Below are 9,410 nucleotides of genomic sequence, written 5' to 3' on the forward strand. Positions count from 1 at the left end.
GTATGTGTTTGTGCAGGCATCCCACATGTGTGTGTGCATGCTTGTATGTGGGGACCACTTGTTATTCCCAGGGTTGGAGCTCACTGAGGCCTGTGTCTCTGTGTGTTTACAGCTCCGGGGGCTTGTTGCCTCCTGACTACAAGAAAGACTGATGAATAAATAACATCCAACTCTCTCTCACTCTCTCTGCGGCCTTGAAGTTTGTGTGTCTATGTGTGTGTGTGTGTGTGTGTGTGTGTGTGTGTGTTCATGTCTCACCGTGTGTGCGTGTGTACATATGTGCCTGTACCTGTATATGTGTTTTTGTGTGCACGATGTGTATGTGTACAAGCATTCCTGTTTGTGGCCGTGTGTGTCGCAGTGTGTGTGTGTGTGTGTGTGTGTGTGTGTGTGTGTGTGTGTGTGTGTGTGTGTGTGTGCGTGCGTGCGTGCGTGCGTGCGTGCGTGTGTGTGTGTGTGTGTGTGTGCGCGTGTTTGTGTCTTCAGCATCTCTCAGTGGACCAGGCACTCCTTCATCTAGCTGATTCCTGGCCCCTCTTGGCAGGAAGCCGTCAGAGAGCATTCCCTCTCTGACGGAGCCAGGGACAAACACGCGGAGGATGGAGGAGAAAACATCCTCTTTATCCTAGACATCAGTTGGAATATGCAGAGGGCTGTGTGTGTGCACGTGCACATGCTGAGTGAATGAGTGCGTGCGCTTGTGTCTGCATTAGTCGAAGTGAAACACTCCAGGAGATTGGGAGGAAAGAAAGACATCTTGAGAGAAAGAGAAATGCATTGAGAGTGTGTGTATTCTCCTGAGCAACACTACCACAATCCTCTTTCCCAAAAGAGGCCTTCATTAACCCTTAACCTGCTAATTAAACTCCCCAACAACTGCAGCTCACTAACTAAATACCATTTATTTATACTGACTGGACACACGTGCATACACACAGTCTGCAGTGTTATTGCTTTGGTGGAGGAAAGCACATGAAGGTAATGGGAGTTAATGCCCTCACAACAAATAAAGGCCTCTTTCCATGTGATCTAAGTGATTTCTGCAATGGCTATAAAAGAGTCTCTTGTTAGTACTATAGCAGCTACATATTCATTTGTCTCTTGCGGCTGCTTATGAGACGTGAGCAGGAGGGGGAAGTGGTTTTATTTACATGGCATTATGTTACATCAAGTGGTTGTGCTCAATTAGGGAAGCCGTCACAATGGTTTTAAGTCTCTAATACAGTCTGCTGAAAGAGACCATGACTTGCTAATAGGGTGTAATTCCTTTTGTATCTGTATCCATGTGCAGCGGTAGAGAGGGAAAAGAGAAGAGGAGGGGGGGGGGGGGGGGGGGAGGCAAATCCGTATCATCAGTAAAAACAATGCATCAATTAAGCAATTAGTGAGGAACAAACTGGGCAGCTTTCCAAACCCTCCCAATAAGGCACTGTGCCAAGGGGGCTTGTAACGTTCATTATACCCACATCACAGAGATGGAAAGAGAGAAAGAGAGAGAGAGAGAAACAGGCAGAGAGAGAGAGAGAGAGAGAGAGAGTGAAAGAGAGAGGAAGAGAGAGCCTTGCCTTTCATTTGTAAAGTGGAGGCATTTGTCTGCCAGCATGGAGACGTTTTGTTCCGCCAGATGTGCTTTTTAGCGAGGCCACATGGTCGGTCAAGGCTGGGGAGAAGGTGTGTGTGAGTGCCAGCGTGAGTGTGTATGTATGTCGTGCATACAAGGAGGGGGGGGGCACCAAACGGCCTCTTCGCTGCCATCTGATTAATTAAGACTTGAAAGGGGCCCAGTGGCAGCAGGGTTTTAATTGTGGTAATTGGGGTTAATAAGGTGCCATTACACGCGCTGATCACAAGTATTGTTTCATGCAGACGGGCAAATTGAGCGGGGTTAAACACTGATGGTAGAAGGGATGGGAGGAAGAGGGGAAAGAGGTGTTGAGGGAGGGAGAGGGGAGAGGGGAGACTTGGCAGTCATACATGCCACTTGTTTCTGCATGTTAACACCATGTAGCCCCTGTCGGGAACTGAAAGGCTAATATACTGGAAACTACCAGTGATGGTTTCAGCCAATCAGCAAGCCTGTCGTTTTTAAACCTGGAATTTCGGTTTCTCTAATTCAGAGTTTAACCCAGTGGTTTTAAATATGCAGATTAACCACATTTCAAATCAGCATGTTTAACTAAAATGTCTTACTACCTGTATCGTCTTTATCAGCATCATCAGACACTTAAAAAGATGATATAGCATCACTCTCAAAAGCTTTTAAGTTATAAACTTGCATTGCCACAAAAATGAACTAAAGCCTTTCAAATAATGTCAGTGCAGTGTTTAGTAGTGTGTTATAACAATCCATTCAAGAACTTTATTATAGAGTCGATGATAATAGTACTAGCAATATTGGGCAGTTTTAAGATTCGATATACACCCCTTGTTAGCCGACACTGAACTGAGATGAAAGGGCAAAAACTTTTGAACCTGCAATTTTTCCTATACTTTTCAATGTTTTAATGGACAATTATTAAGATTCATTGTGCCTGAGTCATTTCAGTCTGACATCTGGCAATTGGCATATTTTGCTCCATACCTCAGTAAGTACTCTTTCCACTTGGAGCACTGTTGCTGTCTCACCAAGTAGAGACTTTCTGACAACCTCAGATGGCAAAATCAACAGCAGAAGCTCTCACTTGATCGTAGAAATACCAAGTAATTAAAATAAAAAGCACTACACAGGTAAAGTGAAGTGGCTCCACGGTGCAGATTTCTCTTTCAATCTTCCATTTTGCTGCAATTACAATCCCTTCAAGATTCTCCCATTAGCTTGACTAGAGTCTACACAAACTCTGCCTGACATTCTCCCACAGAGAGCACCTGTTTACTGAACGGGTGGAATCACTTGGGCTGGATGGAGACGATACAGTTCATACTCTCTCCTTATTAAACTGTCGCAATACATGGCATGCTAATTGAGCCGTCTGATGATAATAAATGCACACAATACAAACATTTAAGGATGTGGAGAAAATCTGTGCTATTCTTCTTGCGACAGGTGTGTACTTCCGCCTCTGATTTAAGTGTTAACAGTTTGGTCTTTTCGTGACCGAGAACTTTAGAGACAGGAAAGTAAAGACTCTGATTCACCATCAGACTCTGAGATTTTACTCCTGTAAGGCCACTTAAAAGCTAACACTTGAAAGCGAACTCTACCAGTGTTCGCTAATCATTTGTAGCAGAGGTAAGAAAAGGACAAAGTTCCCCTCTGCCAGATGACAAAGTGTAAAAAAGTACATGCCGATCCTGCAATGTTTGACAAAAGTGACATATGTGTTTTACAGATATGGTTTCTACAATTAAACATCTTTAAGCACTTGTTGAGATCTTAACTGTCCTCCATGTTCACATTTTTTTTTTCTCCCATTGGAAAGTTGCGTGCATCCTGAATCTCTGTCAGAAAACAATGAACTGCATTATAGCCCCCACCACCGACAACACCACCGTGGCGAGTCATTTTGGGTGTGCCTGAGTGATTTGAGCTAACGTGGCAAAGCTCTGTGGAGTGTGTCTTCTTCACCTGCTGACAGCGAGCTGAGAGAGAGAGAGAGAGAGAGAGAGAGAGACAATGACAGGGATAGAGAACGAGCCCGAGAACGAGCGAGACAGACAAAAAAAAAAAGAAAGAAAAAAGAAAAGAATGCGAAAAGACGGATCATCCCTGGTGGTGTTGTGCTGTCCTGTGGTCTACCTTTCTGTCAGGTTGCCCAGTGGAGAGACGGAAGAACGCCAGGCCAATTAATCAAAGTCAGATGTGGCTGGATGCCTGGAGTCACTCATGATCCCTGTTCTGCCCCTCCCTAAACTCCCCCACAACACACACACACACACACACACACACACACACACACACTAGACACAACTACATGTTCTGTATTCACTTTACTTTTGCAGACTGTTCTTATATTGACCATGTACTCAAGCGTTAACCTTCAAATACCCCTTGAAGAATTGAAGATCAGCACAATGTCCCCACTTTGAAGGATTTCACTCATCTTTATAATGTGGAAGACATCTGGAAGTTCAAGAACACACACGCACCCCCACCCATCCTCACCGAGTGAAAGTGAAGTCGTTCCAGCAGGTGAGAGTTGAGTCTAATCTTTTCAACAGGATGTAAAACAGTGAGCACCTCCCTCCCCTGTGACCTCAAAATGCACAGATCATCTCCCTCGCTTCTCCTTAAACTTGTCAAAGTGGCACTTTTGCTTGAAAAGAGAGTTTAAGAAACAGCGGATTTAGAGGCACCTTGTCGTCTCTTGATGTCTCGTCAGGCACAGTGCTTACCTCCACACGTTTTTTTTTTCTCATTTACACGATTGACGAAAATCTGCGAGTCTTCACACGCTAAAAAAAAACACTTGTACAATGTAAGAAAGAGGATGTTTCTTTTGCGGGATAAAACACATCCAGGGAACTGTGTTACATTAATTACATTGTTGATTTCTTTACTTTTATGTGTTTTTCTGAACTTATCCACGTTTCTTGCAACAATAAAAGTCCTAACTCTGGCAGATGAACTGGGGATGGCATGAACAGCCATGTGCCACAAGATGTAGCACTAGCCACTTGCTTTCATCCTGACAGTGACAGTGACAAGGACATGACGGCTTCCCATGCAGCAGGTGATGTCCAATGGGAGTACTGGGAAAATCGGAAGTACCAGATGATGGAGAGCAGCTTACAAATGCATGCTGTCCAAAAGCACACACACAAATGTGTTTAAATGAAATATCCAATGCAACACACACACACCCAAGAACAAGTTTGTATCTCTGTAGGTCCACCTGTTGATAGGTCCTTATTTAAACTACCATTCAAATGTGGGAAAAATGTCATATTTGACCTGTAAAGATCAGTTTGAAGTCAACATTCACATTGCTCTGCACACCAGCAGAGATGCACGTTCCATCTGACAGTAAACTATTGTTGTTCTGTGTTATGGGTTAACTCTAACAAGCTCAGCTAAAAGCATGATAAGAACACCAGACCAGCTGAGAAGTAACATGTGGAAACTTCCTGGATTTGACACAATAGATGGAAAAATCATTTATAAAAAAATCAGGCTGTTTGTTTGCATTCAATCTTTGATTTCATTTATACAGCACACATTCATATGCAGTTTTTGCTCCTATGCTTTACACAAGTTTGACGTGTTATAGTCTAAATTTTACAGTGAAGCAAGTTAAACTTTTACATCCACTTTTTTAACTTTTTATGCACAGTCCACCTCCTGTTTCTTAAAAATGAAACACATGGGCCCCCTGGTAGCCACATGCTTACGGCTCATATCATATAACTGCAGCGTCCATGGTTCGATTCCAGCCAGGGACATTTGTTGCATGTCAAACCTCCCTCTCTCGCTCCCCCCCTCATTTCCTGTTTGCATCGCAATAAATGTACTTGCTTGGCGTTATGTTGAATTTGAGTGAACCTTCATGTCATTTTGCCTTCAGGCCAAAAGTTTTAACAAAAGTTCAACAATGCTTTTATTCTGCAAGCATAGCTGGTTTTGACAGCAGCAACTTTATCAGAACTTGCGCACACATACACAACATATTTAAGTTTGCTTTGCCGTGCAACTCTCTGATCAGAGGTATGAATGGCATCAAGTTCAGGGGAGAGAAACTATGATCATTGAATGGATGAAAAGAGGGTTAAAAGTGACATGTGTACTCCAGGACTCTCCTGAAACCCCCAACTGTGTTTGTCGTGTTTCCAACATTCCGTCTTTTTCCTCCCTTCTCTTCTCTCATCTTTCTGTCTTCTCTCTCCTCTCGTTTCTAACTCCTGTTTCTCCTCCTTCCTTTTTTGCTTTCCTCTCCTTTTCTCACCCCCCCACCCCCCGATGTGGGAGCCAGATGAAGCTCTAATGGAGTCTACAGGGAGCCAGCATTTACCACATCTGAAGCGAACAGGCAGGTCTCTTCTGCTTTCTGTCCCACCGAGGGCTTCCCCTCTCTTTCCCTCTGTGCTCTTCTCTATTACTGCCATCTCCAGCGGCTTCATCTGCAGAAAGCCCATCGCCTGCCCCGGTGCGCCGCGCTAGCCAGCTCGAGTTTTCTTCTGCCTCTCTTTGATGTGTGCCAATACTCAACAAGCTCCCTTCTTTTGTCATGGCACAGACAACTGATTTAGACAGAGATAACAGCTCGCGCCACGCTGGTGGGGTCTACATTCCTGCGTGGTTGCAGGGAAAAAGGGAAGAAAAAGCAAGAGAAAAAGCCCCATCAGCTGTGACAGCATTCCATGATCCTCCACAATGGAGCCACTGGTGTGTATTTGTGCTTTTGCCACAGCCTCTGTATCAATATAGTCAACTCCTGTTGCAGTCCACAGGGGAGGGGGTGGTGGGTGGAAAACACACAACTTGTCTCCATCACCCCCCCACCCTCCCCACCCCCCCTCGCTCAACCGGCAAGTTGTGCAGAACAATAGCAAGTGAATCTGACGGCGACCTACTCTAGATAGAGTGGGGCCGTGCAAAACAGACAATGACCTTTAAAAGACAATATGCTAATAAATAGCCGTGGCGAGGGCCTCGGCACTCCACACAAAGGGACCTTGGGAAACCGGCAGAGTTTTAATCAGGTGCGGCTCTTTTAAAAAGAGCCTGTGGCCACATAATTGATCCCAAAAGGTAGGTCCCCGCGCAGAACCTTGGGATGCCGTTCTGTTACTATAAAGAACTAATAGCACTCTTTGTTTTTCTCTCCGGGAGGATGGGGAGATTTAAATCTACTGTATATTCTTGTGCTACAAAGGCCACAAATGGTAAGCATTTTAATGATGAAAATGTTTTGATGTCTTACACCTACTGAATATGGAAGAAGGACGGGTGTGTGTTTTGCCCCTCCAGTGACGATGCATAGGCAAACAGCCTGGCCAAGATAAAAAGGCAAAGCGATGAAAAAAGTCACTGAATCAGATGTGTATAAGAGACAGGGATGGGGGTGGGGGGCGTTGTTAACTTTCACACCAGAAGTGCCCTCCTTGGCTAAATCTGCTGCTATTGCTGCTGCAGCCATTTTGCCTGGAGTCGTGAGAATAAGCCACTGTATTAGAATTCCATCAGCATTTCTCTCACTTCCATAGCAGAACATGCACAAATGCACTCATACACGTTCACACACACACACACACTCACACATATGCGCAACGACTGACTCTAATGCTAGGATACAATGTTGTTCCACAGGTTAAAGAGAAAAGCAAATGATTGCCCAGTCCTACATTAAACATCAACATGAAAAGCCTTGAGAGGGGAGACGAATTATCCCCAAAACAATTAATCTCCTCCTTCCCTTATGAGTGCTGCCATTGATTTAGCGATAAAGATGAGATAAATGAGTGTGGAGCCTGCCAGTGGTTTCAGTGGCTGCCAGAATGCTGTTCCTGACTACAGTTAGTCAAAGCTTTTGTCTGCCACCGCAATGTAAACACATGTGAACCCTTGGCAGGGGAAAACACATCTTAGCTAAACTGTGGTTTACACTGATTACAGGCTTGCAGATGCTGCAGATTCTGTCAGAGAAAAACATCACATGAGGAGGGATCCTCCGACTTCCAGTTGTCAGGTGAAACCGCAGCGGCCTGCTCCTGGCACTGCTGGCTCTGGTTATATTGGCTCTGGTGTAAAGTGAGCTCAAACATGGGGCTGGGATCTGTTGTTTGTGATAGAGTGCTGCCACAGTTTCTATGCTCAGTTTAACGGTTTTTGAGATTAAACTCCAAACAAAGGTGGTTCTCAAATTTGCTATTTTGTTATTGTCTTGTCTGACAAAACTTCCTTGTCCAACTATTGCACAAGGAAAAAAATATATATTACGGGTTGTGGTTTTAAATGACTGCCGTCTATGTAGCTGAGGGACTGATCTCTGGAAAATGAATCAGGTAATTGCATTACGCTTTCCAGTGCTGTATAGAGATCATCTTTCCCAGCTGGGTAAACGCATCACACGCAGCACAAACATCAACTTAAATGTGAAATATTACACCGATCAAAGCATGATACCCCAATTTATTCCTTGCAAGTACAGCATAAACACTGAGAAAAGAGCAGAGCAAGAAATCAAAAATATTTTTCAGTGGCGCTCTCTGAATAGCAAGACTGAGGCCAGTGCTGGAAGACTCAAAACACAACTTTTCTTTTAGGAATAACAGCTGAATCAAATCAAATTACCTTCTCCGAGAAAAAGCAAAGACTTAGGCCTGCTCGCAGCCTAATTCATCAAACTTGAATATGTGATGTAAAGCTTAATAAATATCACATACCAAACATTTTGTACCAGGTCGACAACTAAACGTCGCCTTAATTGTCTCAGGATTAATTTGACAATATAGTCTCTCTCACAATTTTCAAATTACTAACGTTCCCTTTAATTGTCAGATTGAAAATCCAAGGACAGAGCCCTTTTACAATGCCTCCATCATGCTAACATAGCGCCTTGCCTCCAAACCATCCCATAAAATCCCATCGCTGCACTTAATTGTTCAATATGAAGCCAAAGCATCTGAGGTAATTCAAATGTCTTTCTCCGATGAATATGTGCAATTGTCCTCTTTCCCTATTCTAATTTAATGCCATCTGGGGAAGGTGATTGGCTCTGTGTTGCCATTGCTGCCAACTGGGGTCAGCCTAACCATCAAGCGCTGTAATTGAGTAGTTAGTGGCAATTTTCTCCTCTAATTTCCATCTGCAAAATCCGGGCCTGGCATGGCAAATAGCACATTACACAGGCGCGATTGTGGCAAAGTGTAATAACATCGTTTCCACAGTTTGAAAACTTCCCCTGAACAAATGAGAATCACTGCCGTACATGTCATTTCAAAAACTCCTTCCTTCCCCCTGCACACTTCTTCCTTGATCACACACACACACACACACACACACACACACACACACACACACACACACACACACATGTAAGGAAACACACACAGGGTTGAGACACCGTGCAGAATGAAGAATGTGGTGACGTCCCATTAACATATAGATAATTAGCTGCTCCAACCGCAGCCCTGCCTTCAACACACTAATCCCCTGACAAAGCCTTTGACTAGCACTATCACAAACACCATGTTGACGCCGACGCAGCTCTTAGGAGGCCATCTTGTTTGGCTTATTCACCATGACACGCTTCTATCAGAGGAAGATGAAGGAGGTGATGATTTACGAGGGTGTCATCCATAACCAGTGCCATTCCTTGTGTATTTTCTGGGAGAAAAAGCCGGGGTGGAGTTGTAAACTAATGGACCGGCAGGTTTGAACACTGCGACTTGATAACTTTGGCTGGGAGATTTATGGTGATCGTAAAGCTGCGTCAGGGACAAGAAGAGTGGAAATACGAGTCGGACTACTAATG

Source organism: Seriola lalandi, unplaced genomic scaffold (genome assembly GCF_002814215.2).
Source record: "Seriola lalandi dorsalis isolate HSWRI2012SDOR001 ecotype SW California unplaced genomic scaffold, Sedor1 jcf7180002054579, whole genome shotgun sequence".
NCBI lineage: Eukaryota > Metazoa > Chordata > Actinopteri > Carangiformes > Carangidae > Seriola > Seriola lalandi.